At 42.9% G+C, this 23424-nt stretch overlaps 2 pseudogenes; both read left to right on the top strand.

Moving 5' to 3' along the window:
• The first annotated feature begins 1587 nt into the window (after window positions 1–1587).
• LOC100720565 (syntaxin-8-like) lies at window positions 1588–2298 on the top strand (annotated as a pseudogene).
• A 15895-nt stretch (window positions 2299–18193) lies between these two features.
• On the top strand, window positions 18194–22071 carry LOC100723772 (tryptase-like; annotated as a pseudogene).
• Window positions 22072–23424: the final 1353 nt, after the last annotated feature.

The raw sequence follows: 23424 nt of genomic DNA, 5'->3' as shown, positions 1-23424 counted from the left end.
CGCCCACAGAGTTGGATATGGAAGAATGCAAAAGGTCTGTTTGCACACTGGGGCTCTGAAGGATCCCATCAAAGGCTTGGAGCTGTGAGTGGTATCCTGTTTAATTCTGTATCAGGAGGCCAAAGAGTCTCTGCTGGGAGGTCAAAAGGTCTGCGCTAGAAGCCAAGAGATGAAACCCAAGGTGAAGGTGAGGATGAGATCTCCTCTGAGGAAAACAGAGGTCATCCTTTCTTTGTTTCCCTTTCTATAACAATCTGCTGATAATGGTCTTCCACACCTAGAGTAATGCTGAGTCAACTTAGTTGTGCATACTTACTCAAACTGACACAATCAGCCAGGTGTCACACATACATACAACGTGCTTTAATCATATCTTCCTTCCATTACTCTCACCTTCCTTCTCCTTTCCTCTTTCCTAAACTCCTTTCTCTTTTGAATAATTTCCCTTTACTTTAATGTCAATCCCACTAGATTTCACATATAAGAAAAATATAATTATATACAATTCCATCCATTTTCCTGCAAATGACATAATTTCATTTCATTTTTCTTTATGGCTAAACCATGATGTGATTGATATATATATATATATATATATATATATATATATATATATATCACATTTTATTTATCCATTCATTGTGTGGGACCACCAAATCACATTCCCATGAGAAATAAAGCTTGCTTCCTTTACCTGACTTGTACTTCAGCTTTCTTCACTGAGGTAACAGAGCTGGCTACATAGAAGCAGACGATCCCTTCATTGGTCAGAAGAATTCGATTGAGTCTGGTTGAGGTGCCAATGTGTTGCATTGTAGCACACAGGTAAGAATCCACTCCCTCCCCAGCTGAAATGGGGGCTTGAGCAAGAACTTGTGAAATTCCAGGGCTAAGACATGAGATGACATCCCAGCTGAGGCTATGACACACACACAAAAAAATTATGCCTTTCTGGCAGTGAAGGTGCCAGCACTTCATATATCAAGTTATTCATTGAACCACTAATTGGAAATGCCTCTGTGCCTGGGGCAAGAGTTCTCTATTTCTCCTTACATATCACGTCTACGAAGTTTCTCTTTCCATGCACTCTGCCATGACCCCACCACCTGCCTGATTGGTACTAATAAAAACCACAAGTGTCCTGGCTTTTGACCCTTTGTTCCACTACAAGCACTGGATCATCCCAGAGTATCTTCAACTAAGATTTTTCTCTCTGTCTTCTTTTTCATCCATGTACCATATTGCTGGGTGGGAGACTGATACCCACTGCAGTGGTTTTGGTAATTCATCTGTTGATGTGCACATATGCTGATGTGCACATAGGCTGAATTATTGTGAATAGTGTTACAATAAATGTAGGTACTACTCTGACTGACTCCTTTGAGTATATAGAGTATATATGGTATATCTACATCATACAGTACCTCTATTTTTAGTTTTTTGAGGAACCACTATATAGATTTCCATAGTGACTCTACTAATTTTTGATCCCACTAGTAGTGTAAAAAAGTTTCTTCTTTTCACTCCAACCATACATCTTTGATAAAATTTATTATTTTGCTTTGAGCAACTGGCGGAGACTGCAGTATGGCACCAGACCTCTGGTTCAGCATATACGATTCCACCTGTCAGATTGCCTAGGAAATTACTGAGAAAATTCAACAATGAAATCAGTATGAAAGAAAAGGCAAAAAGACATCCAAGCTTACCATGGCAATTCGAACTTTGCTGCTGAACTTGAAGAAAAAGATTGCCCTTTTGGAGGATTTATTGCTAAGAGTGGTGTCAACACATCAAATAACACAACTGGAAGGAGATCAAAGACAGAACCTACTAGATGATCTTGTAACTCAAGAGAGACTGCTTCTAGCATCCTTCAAGAACAAGTGTGCAGAGCCAGATCTAATCAGGCCCAGCCTGATGAGAAAAGAGGCTAAGTGAGGAACCCCCAACCCTTGGCTCTTTGAGGAGCTGGAGGAGATCAGAGGCTTGGGATTTGATGAACTCTGGAAATTGCAGCAGAAAATTATCCAAAAACAAGACGCAAGCCTTGGTTCCCCTTCCCCTATCATAAGTTGCCAAAGACAAATGGGACAGGAAATTGAAAATGAGTTGGATGAACAAAGTAAGATAATTGATGACCTTGTCAATCTTGTGGGGAACACAGATGAAAAGTTTCACACAGAAAACAGGCATATGACCTTGGTGGACAGAAAGTCAACTTCATGTGGGATGATAATGGTGATTTTATTGCTGCTTGTGGCTATTGTGGCCATTGCAGTCTGGCCAACCAACTAATAGCATTAAAGGGGCCACCTTCTGGGACACCAGCATTTTTTGTGCACACAACCTGCTCTCAATAAACTCTCCTAAAGCTCTGAAAAATTTTATTATTTTTTGCATTCTTGTTGATAGCCATTCTAACTGGGGTGACATAAAATCTCAAAGCAGTTATGATTTGCATTTTCCTGATGGTTAAAAATTTGGAACACTTTCTTGTGGTGTTATTATTAGCCATATGCATATCTTCTCTTAAGAAGTCTCCAGCTCATTTACTCATTTTTTGATTTTTTAATGCTGTTTGTGATTTTTTTATGTTTTTTAAAAGTTCTTTATATATTCTGAATAGTAATCTGCTGGAAGAATAGTTGGCAAAGATTTTCTTTTATTCTATAAGCTGTCTCTTCACTCTAGTAATTGTTTTATTTACTATGCAGAAGCTTTTTAACTTGATGCAGTTTTTTTTACTTTATTGGTACATTTTAGTTGTATATAATAACAGCATTCATCATAGGGAATTTGTACCTGTACTTGGTAAATCTTGCTTCTTTTTTATTCCCCTCCCCTACCTTTAGCCTCTCCCCATTTGCAAAAGCTTTATTTCCATTTTTTCTTTCTATTCTTTTTTTTTGTCCCTTTTCTTCTTCCCCCATCCCTTGTTCCCCCTCACATTTGACCATTTTCTTCCTATTTACTGATACCTATTATACATTTTACACATATTTACTTATTTACACTTTTGATTTCTCACACTAGAGATACTATGTGATATTTACATGTGTGTCTGGTTTATTTCACTTAAGAGTATGGTCTCAAGGTGCATTAATTTAGCTTAAAATGTCCCTAATTTACCCTTATCTATGGTAGACTAGTACTTCATTTTATAAAAAACAAGCCATATGGTTCCAGTAAAGATGGTGAATAAATAAGAGTAGATTACAGAAACTCCCAGAGATAGTCAACCTAGATGCCAAAATAAGACTGCATGGGGAGTCCTCGAAAGAGGGAGATGGATCCTCTCAACCCAGGAAGAAACTAAGGTGATAAGAACCAATCAAACATGCAGTCCTGGAAGATGGTCACTTTATAGTTAGCTGGGTGGACAGCCTCTCTGGGAAAACCAGCTCAGACGCTGGGATTTGACAACATGGAGAGGACCGGGTGAGTGGAGAGGGACTCTCACGAATCCAGGAGGAAAGTGAAGGAAAAAGAAAAATAGGAAGAGGAAGGAAAAACGCGAGTGGAGCACTGGAGCCCAAAGCGCTCACTGAGACCAGTCCATGCTGTGCTGGGAGCACCGAGGAGTCAAGCAATTCAAGGTTGCACTCAAGCCACGGCCCCAATAACGGGAATTGGTGAGTCCCAGGCCCTTGGCAGGAGGATGCAGTGCAGCATGGAGTGGAGCCAAGGTGGAGAACTGTAATAGTTCGCAGTGAGTGCTGGAAATTGGGTCCCGCCACAGATGTCACTAGCTGGGAGACATCTTGGAGTGAACCAGAGCCCAGCACCATAGTGGCATTAGTCAGCTGCCTCTGGCCCAGAGAGGACTGGTGGGACCTGCTTGGGCTGAGGCATGCCCCTGGTTGGGACCCAATAGCCAGGGACAAAACTATTCCGACCCTATGACTCCACCACAGCACAGCCTAAGTTACTGAAGGCACTTGCCAGTTGACTGGCTCAGAGGCAAGGGGCTAGCCTGCATTGTCCCTGCATGCACCTCAGATAATAACAAATTGGAAAGGGCAGCAAAACCCCAGTCAGCACGCTTCAGAAAAACCATAAGCAATATGGAGAGGGCCAGAGACCTCCAGTAACCACCTGTGTGAAAGAAACCAGAAACATGACAAGGCATAGAAATAAGAAAAAAAAAAAAAACCTCCAGCCACTGACCCTGGGAAAATAAGCCTAAGAGAGGTAAATACAGAAGAGAACCAGTATAGCAATCATACAATATTAGCCATAACATCAGCAGACATAAAGAAATACCTTTGTGACCTCATAGATGAACTTAAAACTGAAATTCTAATCCAAGTGAGGCAAGATATAAAAAGATTAATTAAAAAAATGCTGAGCCCCTCCCAAAAAAACATAGATTGAAGAATGGAGGAACCCAGAAAAAGAAGAGAAACCTTTGGTGAAGAATATAAACAGAATCTAGAATACATGGAACAGATCCAAAGAGATTACCAGGAAACTAAAAGCTCCATTGAAAGCTGTCAATAACATTGACAGAAACATAAAGTTAGCCTTTCAAAACTTGAAGAGAGATTTATAATGTGTGATTCTGAAAGAAAAGATCTCTTAAAATAACAAGGAACCAAGAAGAAACAATTCAAAGGCTAGAAGACAACAAGAGGATCTATAATTTAAGAATAAAAAATGTGAACAAAGAAGCAGGAGTAACCACAAATGAATTACAAAGACTATTCACAGATACAATTAAGGAAAACTTCCCAAGCATAGGAAAAAGAAATGATATTCAGAAAATGAGGCATACAGAACTCCAACCAACTACAACCAAAACAGTTCTATACCCAGACATATAATAATCAAGATCCCAGAAATCCACAAGGACAGAATATTAAAAGTGGCCAGAGAAAAGAAGCAGATCACCTACAAAGGAAAAATCATCAAAATAACAACAGACTTATCAACACAAACTCTCAAATCAATAAGAGCCTGGGGGGAAATAGTCTAAGCCCTGAAAGAAAATAACCTCCAACCCAGATTGATGTGCCCTGAAAAACTCTCTTTCAAAATTAATGGTGAATTAAGATGTTTCCAAGACAAGGAAGAATTGTGGGAGTTCATGGCCACCAATCCAACCCTACAAAAAATACTGAAGGACCTTCGAGAGAGAGAAAAAAAATACCAGGATTCCAGCAACAGTGGCAGAGAGGCCTCAATGAATGGGGCAGATAGTGGAATGGAGAAAAGTGGACAAATAATAGCAAAAAAATAGAATAGCAGAGATGAGGCAGAGAATGTAGGCTATAATCTTTAATATAGGTAGCCTTAATGCACTACCAAAAAGAAACACAGGCAGAGTAGATTAGGAGGCAGGATCCATTGAGATGCTCTGAATAGGAAATATACTTAACCTGAAAAAGGGTTAATAAACTGAAAGTCAAAGATGAGAAAATGATGCTCTATGTGACACGGAACCAGATAGAAATAGGGACAACTCGTCCAGTAGCTGCATATAGGTTGGAAAGTTATGACACTTTTGTGCAGTATAGAACTACACAACTGGAAGGAAGGAAAACCTTATGGCTTTAGTAAGTAAAGGATTACAGCTGAAGATCAAGCTCAGGGGTAAAAAGGTTCCGCACCACTCAGATAGATAATGGGTTGACTCCCTAATCTAAAAATTAAAAGAGTTATTGGACCCAAAATATACAAAGCATCCTGAGAAGGGGAAAGGTGAGGAATTGCCTAAAAAGGAAGGCAGAGGACATTGTTAATAGTGTATCAGGATTTAAAAGCCACAGTAGTCTTATCACTTGGTTTAGTGATTTTATTTTGTTCTTGTCTGTCTACTCATAATAGATTTGAGGGCACAGACAGCTATCCCAAAAATAGTAGGCTATACCATGGTAACTATCCTTAATTTTCTATTAACTTAAACGGAAGCCCTGTGTCACTTACATTGTCTTATATGACTGATCTTATTTGAAGCTGGTTTGTTAGTCCGCTGTTTTGCCTTGACTGATTTTATTCAAATTTGGTATGCTTGATAGTATCAAGTCTGAGAGTAGACGCAACTACTCTGAAGATGACAAGATATAATAAGATATCCATTCCAGTTTGATTACTAACTGCTTTCAAAATCCTACAATGTCTCCAAAGTTGTGTTTTTATTAATATAGCTATGTAATATTATGTTCAATTATATTATGCCTGATGATGTGGACAATTCTATTGAACATAAGAGAAAGCACAGTAACTACTGTAGATCACCTAATGTTGTGGTTTTATATGTCTTTTTCATTTCATGTTCTTCTAGGAATTTATTTTGTTGTCTTGTTATGATCTGTTTTTCCCTATAATACAGAAAGGATAGATATACATGTAGAGATTCAGACATGGGGAGAATTTCTAAACTGTTTTTGGGAACAGATTATATAATGCACAATATAATGAACAGATGCTCTGAAGAAGAAGAGACAGTAAGAAACCCAGTGCTAATTCTGTAGCATTATGATATAAAATCTAGCAATACTATTATTCACTATTCAGAGTGATATTAGTCTAGTCTGTTATGTTCAATTTCAGCATATGTAAAGATAAGGACAGCTACTACAAAGAGAATGAGAGACATTATGGTAATTATTGACTTCCCCAATGTCAGGCCTTGAAGACCTAAAAAGCCTTCATCATCCTGTAATGATTTGACTAGTTCTATAATGGTTAATATGTATTCAATGTGTGTGAAAATGAGGACAACTATTTGGAAGAAAACTAGAGACAATAAGACAATGAAGATCTCCCGTGAACTTGCTTTGAAATCCATGTTTCTTAAAATTGTTTCCTTCTGATCTGTTTTGTTCTGTTTAATCTTACCCTTTATAAATAAAAATTTAAAAAAATATACAATCCCGGTGCTACTATTGGAACAGCTAAGGTTTGGTGCTCCCGGTGCAGTGCCTGAACTCACAAGGCCATGACCAAGCTCCCCGACTTCCGCCGTTTCAACTCACTGGAACCTCAGTTGTACCAAGGTCAGGGGTCAGTGGGCCCAATGAAGAGCTGAATTGACAGGGGACCTGCATCGTCCTGTGGTGAGTGCTGGAAATAAAGTCGTGGAAAAGGGTTCCACATCTTGGAACCGGGCAGGAGTGGCAAGAACAAGAAACAGCAGTGGCTTCAGTCAGTAGTTCCCTTCCCAGATGGGATTGGTGGAGTGTACTTGGCCTGGGTCACGCCCCTGTCTGAGACCCAATAAGTTGTTCCAAAGTGGTTCTTTACATGCACAACACACAATAACACAGTGAAGGCCTCAGCAGGTTGACTGACCTGGACGAGAGAGGCCAGCATTTGTTGCCCCTGTTTGCATCACAATAATACACTGGAGGGGACAGGACCACCTAGCCAACCTGCTCCAGAAAAACCATAGCCAACAAAAAAAGAGACTGGGGCCTCCTATATATGCCTGTATGGAAGAAACAAAAAATACGAAAAGAGGAAGTAACAAGAAAAAGTCCCCAGCCCCCAACCCTGAGAACATTGATCCGGGAAAGGTAAATACAAAGGAGATTGAGGACAGCAACTATGCAATATCAGACACGCTACCAGTGGACATAATGAAATATCTTTGGGACCTCATAGACAAGTTCAAAAGTGAAATATTTAACCAAGTAAAGCAAGATATAAATAGATTAATAAAAGAAATGCTAAGCACCTCATAAGACACAGACAGAAGAATGGAGGAACATTAAAAAAAGGAGAGAATCATTTGATGAAGAATATAAAGAAAACATAGAATACATGAAGCAGGTTCAAAGAGATTACCACGAAATTAAAGACTCCATTGAAAGCTGGCAAAACTGCTTGAAAGAAACTAAGGATAGATTATCCAAACTAGAGGACAGATTGCAATGTGGGATCATGAAAGGAAAAATTTCTTAAAAATAACAAGAAAACAAAAAGTAACAATACAAAGGCTAGAAGATGACAAGAGGATCCATAACTTAAGAATAAAGAATGTAAATGAAGAAACAGGGGTAAAAACAAAGGAACTAAAAGGCTATTCACAGAAATAAGTAAAACTTCCCAAACATAGGAAAAGGAAATGATACACAGATGTATGAGGCATACAGAACTCCAGCCACCTACAACCAAAACAGAGCCACCCTGTCTCTAGATATTAATGGAGAACCAAGATGCTTCCAAGATAAAGAGGAACTGGGGGATTTCACAACTACCAATCCAACTCTACAGAGAATACTGCAGGACATTCTGGAGAGAGGAAAAAGTACCAGGATTCCAGGAACAGTGGCAGAGACACCTCAATGGATGGAGAAGAAAGTGAAATGAAGAAGACAAACAGATAACTAATGGCAGAAAAAGAACACAACAGAAATGAGGCAGAGAAGGTTGGCTATAATCTCTAATATAGATAATCTTGATACACTAAATTTAAAAAACAGAGAATCATAGACAGAGTAGATCAGGAAGTAGGGTCCACAGAGATGCTCTTTATAGGAAATATAATTAACCTGAAAAAGGGTATATGGACCAAAAATCAAATATGAGAAAACAATGCTCTATGTGACAGGGAACCAAAGAGTACTAGGCGCAACTAGATCAGTATTTGTGGATAGGTTGGAAAGACAGGCTTTAATAGGCAAAGGAATACAACTAGAAGTCAAGTCCAGGAGGGAGAAGGTTCAGAACCACTTAGGTAAATAGCAGTTTGCCCCCTTCCCCACAGTTTAAAATGGAGGGTATTGGTGAAACCCAAAAATGCACAGTGTACCCTGGGGGAGTGAAAGGGGAGGAATAGTCTTTTAAAAAGATTGCAGAAGATATTAATAGTGTGTCAGGAATTAAAACCCATATTACTCACTCTGCTTAGGTAGAATTTATTCTGTCCCAGTTTGTCTACATGTACTAGATCTGAGGGTACAGACAGCTATCTCAAAAATAACAAGATATAGCACAGTAATCATCTTTAATTTCCCATTAACTTAATCTGGAGCCCTGTATAAATTACACTGTTTTATCATGACTGATCTTAGTTAAATCTGGTTTGTTTGATTGCTGTTTGGTATCAACAGATTTTATTCAAAACTGTTATGATTGATAGTATTAAGTGTGAAAATATAGGCAACTACACTGAAGATGACAAGATTCACTACCATACCCATCTTGGTTTGATTGCTACCTGTTTTTGTAGTTTTACACTATCTACAAAGTTGTGTTTTTATTAATACTATTATGTACTGATATATTCAATTATCTTATGTTTGATGATATAGCCAATTCTATTGAAGACAATAAGAGACAACACAGTAACTATGGTAGAACTCCTTGTATAGTGATTTTATATGTATTTTTCATTTTATGTGTTTATAGGAATATGTTTTGTTTTGTCCTGCTATGTTTTGTTGCTATCCTAATATAGAAAGGATAGAAATACATGTTAAGACTCATGCATGCGTAGAACCTATAAACAATTTACAAGAACTGATCTTATAACACATAATGAAATGAACAAATACTTTGAAGGAAAAAAGACACCAGAGTACCCAGTGCTGATCCCAGAGTGTCTTGATGTGAAATCCAGCAAAACTATTATTCTTTGTTTAGGGTGATTTTAGCTTGCTTTCGTTTGTTTAATCTTAACATAAATGAAGATATGGATAACTGCATGTATGCTTAAGTGTATAGGATTGATAACCATATTACTAAGTTTTTGTTGGATAGCTGAACAGAACTGTTTGCAGTCTTGCTGTTTGAATTCCTACTTTACAAGTTCCACTTTTGTATCTTGAACAACTATTTGTAAGAGAACAATATGTAAACATCAACCAATGATTTTTTACTTTATATTTTTTCTTTGAAAATGTGTATCATTTCTACCCATTTTCTGTTTTGTTTAGTCTTTCTTTAAATAAAATTTAAAAAAACAAGCCACATATTCTATATCCCTTCACTGGATGATGGGCATTTGGGTTTTTCTCAAGATTTAGCTATGACAAATAGTGCTGCTATAAACATGGGTGTGAATATATTGCTGTGATATGAAGCTCTTAATTCCTTTGGGAAGATACCAAGAAGAGGAATAGCTGGGACAAAAGGAACCTCTAGTTTTAGTTTTTTTGAGAAATACATTGATTTCCACAGCAGTTGCACCAGACTACACTCCCACCAGCAGTGAAGGGTTCCTTTTTTTTTCACAGCCCTACCAGCATGTTATTGGTTGTTACTGATTGATTTCTTAATAATAGCCATTCTTTCTGAAGTGAGATGAAATCTCAGTGTTGTTTTAATTTAGATATCTCAAATGACTAGTGATTTCAAACATTTCTTCATATATTTATTTGCCATTTCTTTTTCATCTGAGAAGTGTCTATTCATTTCAGGTGCCAATTTTGGACTAGGTCTTTAAATTTTGGGGGTCTGATTTTTTTGAGTTCTTTATATAGTCTAGATAGTAGTCCTTTTAGGGAAAGCTGGTAAACTTTTTCTCAGTCTTTGGTTGTCTTTTCACTCTGTTGATGGATTCTCTTTTTGTGCAAAAGCTTTTTCATAAGATGAGATCCCAGTTGTTGATTCTTTATGATAGCTCCTGTATGACTGGGGTTTTATTCATAAAGTCTTTGCCTACATCAACGTTTTTAAGAGTTTTATCTATTCTTTCTTCCAGCAGATTTAATGTTTTTGTTTTAATATTTAGACTTTTGATCTATTCCAAATTTTGTTTAGTGCATGATGAAAGATGTGGTCCAATTTTAATCTTCAGCATGTGCAGAGCAGGGTTAAAGCATTAGCTTGTAAATTGCTTATGGTGAGCATTTTATTGCTACTATTTAGCACTCTTAAGAAATGCCAGGCATAGCTGGCTTTTAGGTTTTGCTTCTCTTCCAAGATCCAGCCTCTTCAATATATTGGGATGAGAAGTTGCTGCCTACTTGGCTCAGCCCCTGGTTCTTTGGCACTGACCTATAATATTGTTTATGATTGTTAGTCAATATCAGTTTTGGTCCACCAGGAAGAACAACTGATTAGAACAATTGTGTCACCTGAGCTAAAGTAATATAATTAGCAGTGTAGCATCAAACAGCCTAGAAAATGACACACTGTGGTTAACTTAATTTGCCACCTTTAATCATATGAACTAGATTAAAACAAATTAGAAAATTATATAAATAAGTAAGACCTCAATATAGTGATTGTACCCCTAAGTGAAAAAATTCAAAAAGGGCTAGGGCTAAAAGATAGAGAAATAGAAGAAAAGGAAGAGATTAAAAGCAAGGCTTCTAAAGGAGGATCGTGCAAACTTTGGGAAACTGGTGAAGACAGGAGGTCAAGAGAGAAGGAAAAAAATAAAAGAACAGAACAGAACAACATAAAAAACTAGAAACAACATGCACACTCATATAAAAAGAAAATCAAACAACAAAGAAGAAAAAGGAGAGAGAGAGGGAATAAAAGTCCACTTCAAGTTTTGTTCAGGCCGGTTTCTGGCCACGAGGCTGGGATCAGCCTGCAGCAATCAGCACATCTTCTGTGTGCTTTACCTCAATTGGGAGCCACTGAATGAAACCAACAGTTGTTCTGAGTTCCAAGTTCAGTTTGCCCTCTCCAAGATGGCTCCTAGCCAATCATCGTCTTTTGTGGACAGCCAAATCTGCTCCATTCACCAGCCAGTACAGTCCATGGCTCCATTCCTTGTTGTACTGCTCCATCTCCCTGTGGAGGTCCCTGTGGTTGTCAGCAGTCCTCATGGGTCTGCAGGTTTGAACTATTTGTCCCATGCGGTGAGTTCTGACTCAGAGAGAAGGTGCCCTTGGCCACTTCTACCTCCCTCTTTATTAAAGTTTTTCTCTTTGCTCTCCCAGGTGCTTCAGTTCTCACTTCAGATCCTGGGTCCAAGGGACCCACTTTCCTCCTTTTTCTCTTCCTTGCATGCTATATTGCAATTTAGCACCAAGACCACTTTATCCTTACTAGAATGGACATTAACTTAGAAGGAAAACAGCAAGCATTGCTGAGAATTTGGCAGAGCTAGAGCCCTTATACTCTGCTGGTAGGAATGTAAAATGGTGCAGTGCCTGTGAAAAGCAGTTCAGTGGTTCTTTGTAAAGTTTTTAGAAATGCCATAGGACCCAGAAATCCCATTCAAAAGAGTTGAAAACAAGCATTTATAAAGAGGAACACACGTATTCACAGCAGCACCATTCATAAGAGTCAAAGTCAGAAATAATGAAAATAATGTCCATGAGTGGATGAACAGATAAATAAACTGGAGCACCCACAGAGGGCGTGCTGATCAGCCCCCAGGGGAATGGAGCCCTGATCCACGTGCTAGAACATATGGGAACCGGGAATCATGGGAAGACAAAGAAACTGGGCACAAAAGGCTACATATTTATTTTATGATTCCACTTATATGAAATGTTCAGAATCAGCAAATCCACAATACAGGAAGCAGACTGGAGGTTTTCAGGGCCTGAGCGAGGTAGAGAATCAGGGGTGCCTGTTTAAGGGTTCAGGGTCTCCTTTGAGGTGAAAGTGTTGAAGCAGACAGTAGCCGCGAATGGACTGAATGCTACCATGTTGTTTACTTTGAAACGATGAATTTCATGCTCTGTGAATTTGATCTCAATAAAAAGTTTCAGATGAACACTAAATAAGAAATAACTTCAGTAATTTTAGTCCTGCCATTATATGTCACATGTGAAGCGGTCACTCAGGTACAAAAATAGCTGGCAAGCGGTTTCTAGAGATTGAGCCATTTCACCACCACCCCCCGTCATTTTGGTTGCACATTTCATCTGTGTGGTGATTATCTACTGACAACAAGATGAATATAACCCTCAGCAGCATGACTCCTCCGTTAAAACATCCTGCCTGACTTTAACAGCTAGGCAGTCATAAGATAACGTACTAACACTGACCAAAACCAACATGAGATAAAGAAAAATACTTCTCCGAGGGAGAAGGGACTTCTGTGAACTGAAGTAAAAGATCTTGTCAATTTATAGCTCTGACATACAACTTTAGTTATGATGCAGGTATTCCTGGAATATCGATGAAGAATAGAATGCCCTGGACAATACATTTCCAAGATAGCGACATTTACTAAGTGAGACCTTTTCCCACATCTTCATCCTTATAAAATCCCTACCTCTCACCCCAAATAAATTCTTCTCTTATTCTAACCAAAGGATGCTTCTTACCATCCCTGTCACTGGCCCTCTACATATTACCTTCTCATGTAGCAGTCGCTGCTTGGTCTTGTCAGTCTGGTGTAATATATACATAATATTTATTATATGTAAACTTATATATATAATTTTGGTATGATCACAAGCTTCGAGAGAAGAGTCAAGTCCAGTGCAAAGAACATCATTCACCATTTCTGGATCATTTGGAAGTTTTGCCAACACAAGACCCCTCTACCTCCAAGGGTTCCAGCTGCCTCTCCTGTTAAAGGAGAAATACTTCCCTACAGCAGCACCCAAAACCAACCAAGTGCTGAGACAGCCATAGACTGACTAGGATTTTCAAATGCCACCCAAAACCATGCACATCCCAGTGCGATCTCTGGAACAGAAGCAGCCAATCTGGATTCCCGCAGCATATATTGTGTCTTCTCAATCCTGTTCAGTTTGAAATGGATCTTTGGTCTTTCCTGAACTTTTTTATAGGCCCTGAGGCTTTTGAAGATTTCAGCCTGTCATTTTTCTGGTTGCCATCAGCTGATTGCCTGATACTTTCTCATACTTAGACTGCGGCTATATAACTTTGGCAAGAATATCAGAGATGTGACTCTGAGTATTACTGATTAACTCTTACCAAGTGCCTGAAACTTTCCTAATTCTTAGCGTTCACTCTCATGGTTTGAACAGGGGTATGTGTCTGCTTCTCTGGGAGAAGGCACTGTTTTCCCTTCAATAATTAGTATACCTTTTGTGGGGTGTTTTCTTGAGACTATGTGACTATTCTAAGAGTTCTGTTTTGTTTTGTTATGTTTTCAGACAAGGTCTTGCTCTACAGTGCAGGCTGGCCTTGAACTCATTCACTTATCCCAAGCTGTGCTTGACCTTATGGCAATCTTCCTGCCTCAGCCTGTCATGTGCCATCATGCCTCTCTTATTAAAATTTTAATTCTTTCGTTAATTCATTTGTAATTGTATAGACACATGCTCCTCTATTTTACTTAAACTTAATTTGTTTCATTTTCCCTAATTATTACCTGATGTATGAGTTAGCCCCCGGCAGGACTCTAAGTAAGGGTCCTGAAGCTAGCTTCTCTGTCTCTATCTCTCTTAGAATTTTTCCTTGTCTGGGATTATTTCGGAGACACTTTGACTTCCCTGATCCAGACATTTCTCCAGGAAGCCCAGCTCCTCTCAGTGGTATAATGTGTTTAGAAACCAAGAGGGAGAGAGAGGTGCTGCTCATTGCTCTTGGGTATCTCAGAGGACAGAGTGAGGGAATACATGTATTCACATGTGCTTATATCACATGTATATGTATATGCATGTGTATACACGTTCACACTTTTGCACCAGAGCACAGCAACTTACTCCTGTGGGTGTGCATTTGTGTATTTACATGGGAAGCCATGAGCTCCCTCTCTCTTGTTCCTGGTTGGCAATCCTACCTGCTGGGGTTCATCAGGACTGACCCTCTCCGTTTTGGGTTGTGCCCTGTGAGCAGTGGGCACACCAGCTCCAGTCCTCTTCTTCTGACTTACTTAACCTTCTGTATGCACCCCCCCCCATTCAGGTTGACCTTTCCCTTGTCCCTGTGGCTACCCACCCTGCCCCAGCCCACCAGAGACTCAGAACAGAGGCAGAGACAAGAGCAGAGACAAGAGCATAACTTACCTGTTTCAACAACTACAACCACTTTGGGGGTGAGGGTTAACCCCTCCCCTGCTGACCAGTCAGGGTGGTCTGGTCATTAAAAGTGCTCTTCTTTTTTGTTTGTTTGTTTGTTTTGTTTTTGTTTTTGTTTTTGTTTTTGTTTTGCTCTTCTTGAATGCATCCACATAGACCTGCAGGCCGTATTTTCGGTTAGGTGGAAACTCTTATTGTCACATTGTAAATGTTCTTCCTCCTTTCATTCCCTCTCCTTCTGCTTCCCCCATTCTTTACTTATGGGCCCAGACACACACAGTGCAGCTGTTTTTCCTGGGCTCTGGGTAGCTCTTTTGTTTTCCTAACAGTGTCATTCAATGAGCAGGAGTTCATTATTTTAGTAAAGTCCAATTTACTCCGATTTTTTTCTCTTATATAATGTTTTTCAGTCCCCTCTATCTTACAGGTGGTAGTTTTCTCTCTAAGCATCATATAATTTTAGTTTTTACACACAGGTGTATGATCCATTTTGAATTAATTCCTGGGTGTGCCTAGAGTAACAGTTGATAGCTGATACTCCAGAAAAGACATATTCAGCAACATTTGTTGTAAGGTAGCCTTCCTATCTGACTGCTTGTGTGTGCATCTTGCCTGGCCTGTTGGTTGCACTGACCAGTATAGTATCCTGTGGTTCTTATACACTCCTACTAGTGCAGAGGCCAGAGCCCTTACCCTTTCAAGAGCCTGCACCTCCCCTAGAGCTTCTAGGTCCCCCTACAGCCTGCAAGAGGGAAAGTCTCCATAGTGGACCTGCATGCAGGACTACTCCAACTCGGATGGCACCATTCACCTGGAATTGCTGTGTATGGGCCTCAGGGGACATCAATCAGGTGAAGTAGGGAATGGGGAGTCAGCAAAGGCTCCTTTCTACCCAGATTGCTTGGTAGACTATTCTCACCTTTCACTGCCTGAAGAACAACTTTGGGGCCTCTGGTCTGCCAGAGGGATGAGATCTGGCTATAGGCCTGGCCATGTGTTCAGCTGGGGTGAGGATCTGTAGTTGGCCTGGGGTCTATATTCACGACTCTACCTATGTGAACTGAATCCACCACCACAACTCAGAGTGAAAGGTGCTGGTTCCAGTGAGCCCAGGGGTCTCCTGGCTGTCCCTTCTGGCAGGTGTTTTCCTGCCCAGTCTCCTGTGGCTGCTGGTCTTGGGCGCCCTGGTAGCCAAGTGCAAGCTGTGCCTGACTTTTGACCCTGACCTACTTGCCCCCTACCCTCTCTTCCCTGCAGAGCAGAGAGGGCAAAGGACACATCCTAGACCTGCTCAGGGCCTGCCACAGTCCTGCATTGCGCTAGCTCGCTCTGGTCATTCCTGCCTCCACTCTCCATGGGGTAAACAGAACGAGAGTACGCAATTACTGTCAAGGTCTACCGGGATCAAGGTCTGCCAACCTCAGTGCTTTTCATTCTCACTCGCCAGTCTCCCAGGGTCTACGGTAGCCCTGGCAGATGCTCAGTACCACCCGGCCGGAGGGCAGGCATCGGCCAGGCGACAAGCTGGGCAAGTGGGGTGGGTGGGATGGCCCAGTCTGGTCCCACAGCGTGGCCGGCCGCGCCGCACCCTCTGGTGGAGATGTGCAGAACTGCAGCCTCCGGACGGAGACGCTTCCTGATGGGATCAGGGGCACAGAGCACTTGGCGGGCTCCGCAGACATGGGGTGTGTGAGCCCAGCAAGGCTGTGGGACCAACCCACAGAGATACGTTGTACCAGTGGCTGGAAAGTAATCTTAGAAGTCGAGACCACTGGCTATAGAATAAAAAGATCAAACACTAGGCATAAAGACAATTTATTGTGCTGTTTTATATTACATCTTTTCTTTCCCTGTACTGGGGATTAAGCCCAGGACCTTTGCACTGATTTACAACCACAGTTCTTTCTTACTTGAGACAATTCTCCTAAAGTCATTCAGGTTGGATTTAAACTTGCCACCTTCTTGCCTTAGCCTCTCACAATGCTGTAATTACAGGCATGCACCACCAAGACTGGCTTTGTTTTTTGAAAGAGAAAAATGTCTCTCGCATTTACATACATTTCCACTTATAGATACTTCCATTTCCAGAACTTTCCTTGGTGTAGAGCTACACACTTTTTAAATTTACTTAATCTCTTATCATTTTCTTTTTCACTGGATGAACTTTGGCAATTCTGGTAGAGCAGAGATGCTGGCAGCATATTCACATTTGTGTGACTGAGAAAGTTTGTGTATCTTTTGAAACACAGGCAGTCCTCTTTTTTCTTTCTTTCTTAGTACTTCACTGATGGCTCTCCATTGGCTGTTGGTTTCTAGTTTCTGAAGAGAACTCTTCTGTTACTCCTTTTCACTGAATGTTAGCCATTTATGACATACTTTGGTAAGTTTTTCTTTAGTTTTATTCTACTAGCCTTTTCTGAATTGTTAGATTCGCTTAGAGTTTCATCAAACATGAAGAGTTTTGACCATTCTCTCTTCAAATATTATTTATTCCTCTTCCTCTCCCTTGGGCTTTCTGCCTCCCAACCCCTGGCTGTTGCTGCCCCTCCTGGTTCACATGACTATTCCCTTCCACTTGGCAAGGTCTCTATTTTCTATTTGCATTTCCCATCCTTATACATGTCCTGGAGACTATTGCTTGCTTTCTACCCTCTTGTCACTTTTCAAAATGTGGGAGGCCAGGAGAGAGAAGCACCTGAAGTGGAGGAGATGTGGCCCCAAAGAAGGGCAGAGCAGCAACCTAGGTGGTGTAGGGTGCCAGAATCCCTCTGTGAGAGGACATCACTTCAGGTCACCTCCAAGGGCTTGACATCCCTGCACAATGATCCTGCTTTCTCCAGGTTAGGAAGGATACTTGGGGAAAACAATAAGGCAAAGGCTCTGCCTCCCATAGTCACTGATTGGTTCAAAGTAAGCCAATAATAGCAATCTTATTTTCACAGACACTGATTGGTCTGGAGTCAGCCAATCCTAACACTCCAAATAGCCACTGATTAGTCCAATGTCAGTCTTATCAGAACAATCTTATCCTCACAACCACCGATTGGTCAGGAGCCAACCAATCACATCAATTACATCTTCATAGCTGTTGATTGGCCCACCTCTAGGCCTGAGTCAACTGGAACATTCCTTGGAATCTGGAGCCTATGACTCAGGGGTTCCTGCAGGATCCAGCCCTCTGTGCCACCACTCCCTCACCACATGTGGGCTCCTGTAGAGACCATCTCATCAGCTGTGGCCTTACGAGGCTGGAGAAACAATTGGGAAGCTGATTCATTGAGTGGGATACCACTTGCCTGCCCAATGCTGCCTGGGTAAAGCCCAGCGCAGTATGCTCCATGGTGAATAGAGGGCAAGTGGAGGTACACAAAGTGGGAATCCAGCAGCCTGAGGTGAGGAGGGGGCCCTGAGGAGAGCTAAGGGCATAGTGGTTGGATGGTTCTGATGTGGAAGGGCTCAGGGGTGATTTTTGGATAGAGAACCCAGAAGAAACTGATGGGGGGGGGCTTTTTATCTCTGCCTGACATCCATGCACCTCCCCTCTGTTGATGGAGCTGAGATAATCAGCTGCCCTCTGGGCAGGGGAGCTGCACAGATAAGGTCCAGAGACTATGCTGCAAGATCTATCTGCAGAACTTGGTTTCTTGAGGCCAATAGGGCCCCTTCCTGGCCAGATCACCTGGTACTGTTCCTCTGACAAGGAGAACTCATATGACTCTTCCCCTGAAGCAAGGTGAAGAGAGCTGAGCCCCACTCTGTGAATTCAGAGTGTCTTATAAGAAATCTGATAGTGGTGGGAAACATGTAATCCCCAGTTATCACTGTGCCTGAGGTTTCCTGGTGAGTCATCTTTGCTCCTGATGAGCTAGCATTCCGACCCCAACAACTGGAAGCCAGTAGTAGTCCAGTGCTAAAGACCCAGCAGCTGAGAGAGGAACTCTCAAACATCTAGAATTCAATCAGCTCACCTGGGAGTCCTAATATACAGAGGGGACAAGTGGATCCTGTGCAGACTGGAGCCCCTCTCACTCCTGTAACTCACTGCAGCTGAAATAGGGATTGCAGCATTCCAGGGCCTGAAACTCCATGACCCTAAAGAGAGGGTGGCTGGGCCTTTGCTGTCCAACATTAGGACCGGTGGGTACCAGATGGACATACCAGTAGTAGGGGCATATGTCACATGGGGGCCTGGGTCTGAATCATTTCCTCCTCTTCTGGATTGGAGGGTGGGGTACCCCTCCTCCAATCTGAATTGCTCTGGAGAGATAAATGCAGAATTGAGAGCAGGCTGGGTAGAGAGCAGCCATACTAGCTAGGGTAAGTTCTCTTTATTCAGAGACCCCAGTGTGGACCAACTTCCCATCCCAACTTCTGCTGACCCCAGCTAGCCCTGACTTCTGGCCAGGCTTATACCAGAGAACTCACCCTCCTGGTTCCTTCAAGGTGCTGAACTCACTGCTGAGCCTGCTGGTGCTGGCACTGCCCCTCCTGTCAGTGTGGTCAACACAATCCCTTGTGAGTCCTGCCCAGCCTGGTCCTTTCTCTACCTGCAGCCTCACATCCCACAGGCTGAGACAGGTGGGCTCAGAGAAGCCCAGGGACTCCCCAGCACTGGGCAGGGTTGAGCCAGGGTGGCACTGTGGCCTGGTCTTAAGATTACTCTGGCCCTAACCCCACGTCTGGCCCTGGAGCAAGCAGGCATCGTGGGGGCCAGGAGGTTCTCGAAACAAGTGGCCCTGGCAGGTGAGTCTGAGGTTCAGCAACAACTTCTGGGAACACGGCTGTGGCAGATCACTCATCCACCCGCAGTGGGGGCTGCAGCTCACTGTGTGGGACTGAGAGTGACCACGGGGCTGGTAGGTGGGGCATGGTGCCAGTTTCCCCCAAGGGTTCTCTGAGGGCAAGGATACCTGGCCCATCACAGGACTCCCTGAGAAAGACTTCGCCTTTCCCAGGCACATTGTGGAACCTGAATTATTGCGGGTATAGCTCCATGAGCAACACCTCTATTACCAAGACCACTTGCTGCTCATTAGCCAGATCATTACACACCTTGACTTCTCCGAAGCCCAGGACGGTGTGGACATCGCCCTGTTGGACATATCCCTGCTTCCTGCCTCTGAGACCTTCCCTTCAGAGATGCCATGCTGGGTGACAGGCTGGGCAATGTGAACAGTGGCAGTGAGTGGCAGGGACAGTGAGGGCTTGGACAAGGTGGGGCTAGGTTATGCCATGGCCCCAGCTGCAAGGTTCCCTTTGAGGAACAGAGGTGGGCTTTGATCTGTTGGTCTCTGAGACTACTTCTTCTCTCACCTCAGAGCCACTTCCACCATTTCCCCTAAGACAAGTGAAGGTCCCCATGTGGAGAATCACCTTTGTGATGCCAAGTACCACATGGGCCTCTCCACGGGGGATCACATTCACATTATTCGAGAGGACATTTGGATTCTATATGCTTCATTGATCTTGATATCAATTTCCAATTTTGTGTTTGGGAAATTTTCAGCTATTATTTATCTAAATATCCTCTTGACATCCTTTATGTTGTCTCCTTCTTTTTCATTTATCCCTATCAACCTTATGTTGTTTTTCTTTGCGTCATCTTGCAGGTGTTGAATTGTTATTTCATGATTTCTTGTTATTTTTAAAAGATCTTTCCTTTCCTGTTCACTGGCTGCAATTTTGTCTTCGAGGTCTGAAATCTATCTTCACATTCATCGAGGTGGTTTTTACAACTTTCAATGGAATTTTTTATTCCCTGTATATCTCTTTGCATCTGCTTTATATATTCTGTTTGTTTCTTATATTGTTCATCCAGGGATTCTATCTTTTTGTTTAGTTCCTCCAATTTTTTAACTGTGTCTTCTTTAGATATGTTCAGCATCTCCTTCATTTCTTTTATCATTTCTTCTTTTACCTGAGAGATTATTTCTAGTTTGAATTCCTTTAAGGCTTCCCGAAGTTGCTTCTTTATTTCAGTTACTATTATTTCAGATATTTCAGGCATATGGCATGTATTTTTTTTTCTATGTACATGGCTCCTAGGCTTTCTTGGGATGGGCTGGATGTTTGAGATTGCATTTTGGTCTTTCATTTTGTCATTTTCCTACATTTCCGTGCTTCAAGTGCTTTTCCAAAGCTTCCCCTGGGCGTGTTGGAAATTGTCTCTTATATCCTGGACTCCTGGGACTCCTCTGGTAGTGTAGCTCTCTCCTTGGGCAGCGAAGCCCCCGGATTAAAAGAAGGTTGCCAGGCTCCTCTCAGGTAGACCTAAAGCCTCCTCAAGCTACACTGCTCCCCTCTCTGGCAGCAAAGCTTCCCTGAGGGAAAGAAGGCCACCTGGTGTGATCCAGGCAATCCCAAATCCCGCTAAGCCCAATCTAGTGTAGCTTCAAGTCCAGAGGGCCCCCAACCCCTTAAAGCAAGGATCTCATACTCTCCTAGGGATTGGATGTGGTGTAACCATCCAGCTCCTTGGATGGCAAAGCTCCCCAGGCTGATAGAGGGTCCCCCTATGGCCTAGGTAGGCCTCAAACCTCCTCAGCAGGGCTGCTCCCTCCTCCAGGCAGTGGCAGTAGTGCTGGGGCTCTCCAGGCCAAAAGAAGGTCGCAGGCAAGGTTGGAGCAGTTTCCCACACCTCGGCCCAGCTCCCTCTTCCCGGTGGGCAACTTCGGTGTGATCCTTGGGGGAGACAGGGTGGTCCGAAAGGCTGGAACGGGGACCCTCAGCTCAGCTCAGCTCTTTGGTGTGGCCTTCAGGTGAGAGAGGGCGGTCCACAAGGCTGGAACAGGGTCCCATCGCTCCCCCCAACTCACTATGCTGTGTGCTGGGAATAGCCAGAGAGACTTCTGCCGGGTAGACTCCAACCACATTCACTGTGCCCTCCTATTCATCCTGGCCTTGCTCCTGAGCACTGACCCTTATTTTCCCCAGGGTGACTCCGGAGGGCCCCTGGTCTGCAAAGTGAGGGGAACCTGGATGCAGGCAGGTGTGGTCAGCTGGGGCGACGACTGTGCTCAGCCTAACCAGCCTGGCATCTACACCAGAGTGACACGCTATCTGGATTGGCTCTACTACTATGTGCCTGAATACCCCCCTGAGCTGGGTTTGCAGGGCTGTCCCTGCACCAGGAGAGAAGCAGCCACTCTTGTGCCCAGCATGCTGCCCATGTCCAGGTAGAACCCCCTGAGCCTTCCCTGTCCTTCTAACTTGAACTCCCTACCCCACTACCTCTCTTCTGTTCCAGTAGCTGGTGCTAATCCTCCTGGCATCTGTGTCTCATTAAAATACATGAAAAACATTCATGGTTGTCCTTGGGTTTATAGTTGTGGGTGTCACTGGGGAGACAGGTCCTGGATAGGAACAAGGTGTTTCTTTGTGGCTGTGGAGCCCCCATCACCTGAGGTTGGCCTGTTGCCATGTGAGCCTTCCTGCCTGGCCCCTCATCCCCAGAGCCACTTCTCTCTACACAAGCCTGCATCCCATAGAAGGGAGGTGGTGAGGATGCCAGGAGCATCTCTGGGGGCCCTGCTTTGCACAGTGACAGTTCCCCCACAGTCCTGGTGCCCTCACTCTCCAAAGTGAAATTCATTGGGGAGGACTGCTAAACTGCTCCATGGTCCCTTTGGTTTTATTTTTAATGACAAACATATTTGCCATTCAAAAAAAAGCAAGAGAAACCTGGAAATCCATTCCTTCATTTTCCTGCCCATTCATCCCAACCCGTTCACTAGCTTTCACTTTTGGCAGACAGGCCATCTCTGCTAAGTGCTAAAACTTAGACCTGCCAGAGGCCACCACTAGGGCCAGGTCATTTCACCTCACATGCTCTCTGGCAGATGACAAATTGGCACCTGTCACAGCATTGCCCAGGGGACAGAACAGGATGGTCCAGAGTATCTTTCTTGACAGCAAGCCTAGCATCTGGGTGGTGTTGAGGGCACTGTAGGGAGCAGGGTCATGGTATTCAAGTGGAGTAATAAGTTCCTCGGCTGGAGGTGAATCAAGTTGGTACAGGAGAGGGCCCCAAAGACCCCTCTTGGGATGACCTGGAATGACCCTGGGGGAAGGTCTCAGAATTTCATTCCATGAAAACCCTGCTCTCCCTACCTATTTTGACCCCACTGGGTGACATTGGGCTCTTAAGTCCCCAGGTAGAGACAGCATAGAAGTGGGGATACCCGCTCTTCCACCCTGTTGCTCCTGGGTTGGCTGACCATGCAGGTTTCCCTTCCCCATGCAGCACCTCCCAGGTGCAGCCATCTGGAGGAGGATGGGGGCAGCTGGTTTAATATGTCAGACATTTATCACATATTTTTCGGCCAAGACAACACTAGACAGGTCCTGCTGTGGAGTTTGTGTCCTGTGAAGCTGCATTCCATAAATTATCAGGTTATCCCCATGTCTCAGTACCTTGCACTTAAAAGGGAATGTTTGACTTAGAGGGTGGTCTCAGTGGGACCCGCCAAGCCTGGCTTGTGATTTGGAGATGGAGAAAGTTCCTGACTCTTCCTCGGACTTCGAATCAGTTTAGCCATCAGGGCTCAGCCATACAGGAAGACGTGGGCAG

This window comes from Cavia porcellus, unplaced genomic scaffold, assembly GCF_034190915.1.
Source record: "Cavia porcellus strain 051 isolate PalLab524CR breed Dunkin Hartley unplaced genomic scaffold, mCavPor4.1 scaffold_16, whole genome shotgun sequence".
Taxonomy (NCBI): Eukaryota; Metazoa; Chordata; class Mammalia; order Rodentia; family Caviidae; genus Cavia; species Cavia porcellus.
This window is presented reverse-complemented; position numbering and strand designations above follow the sequence as displayed.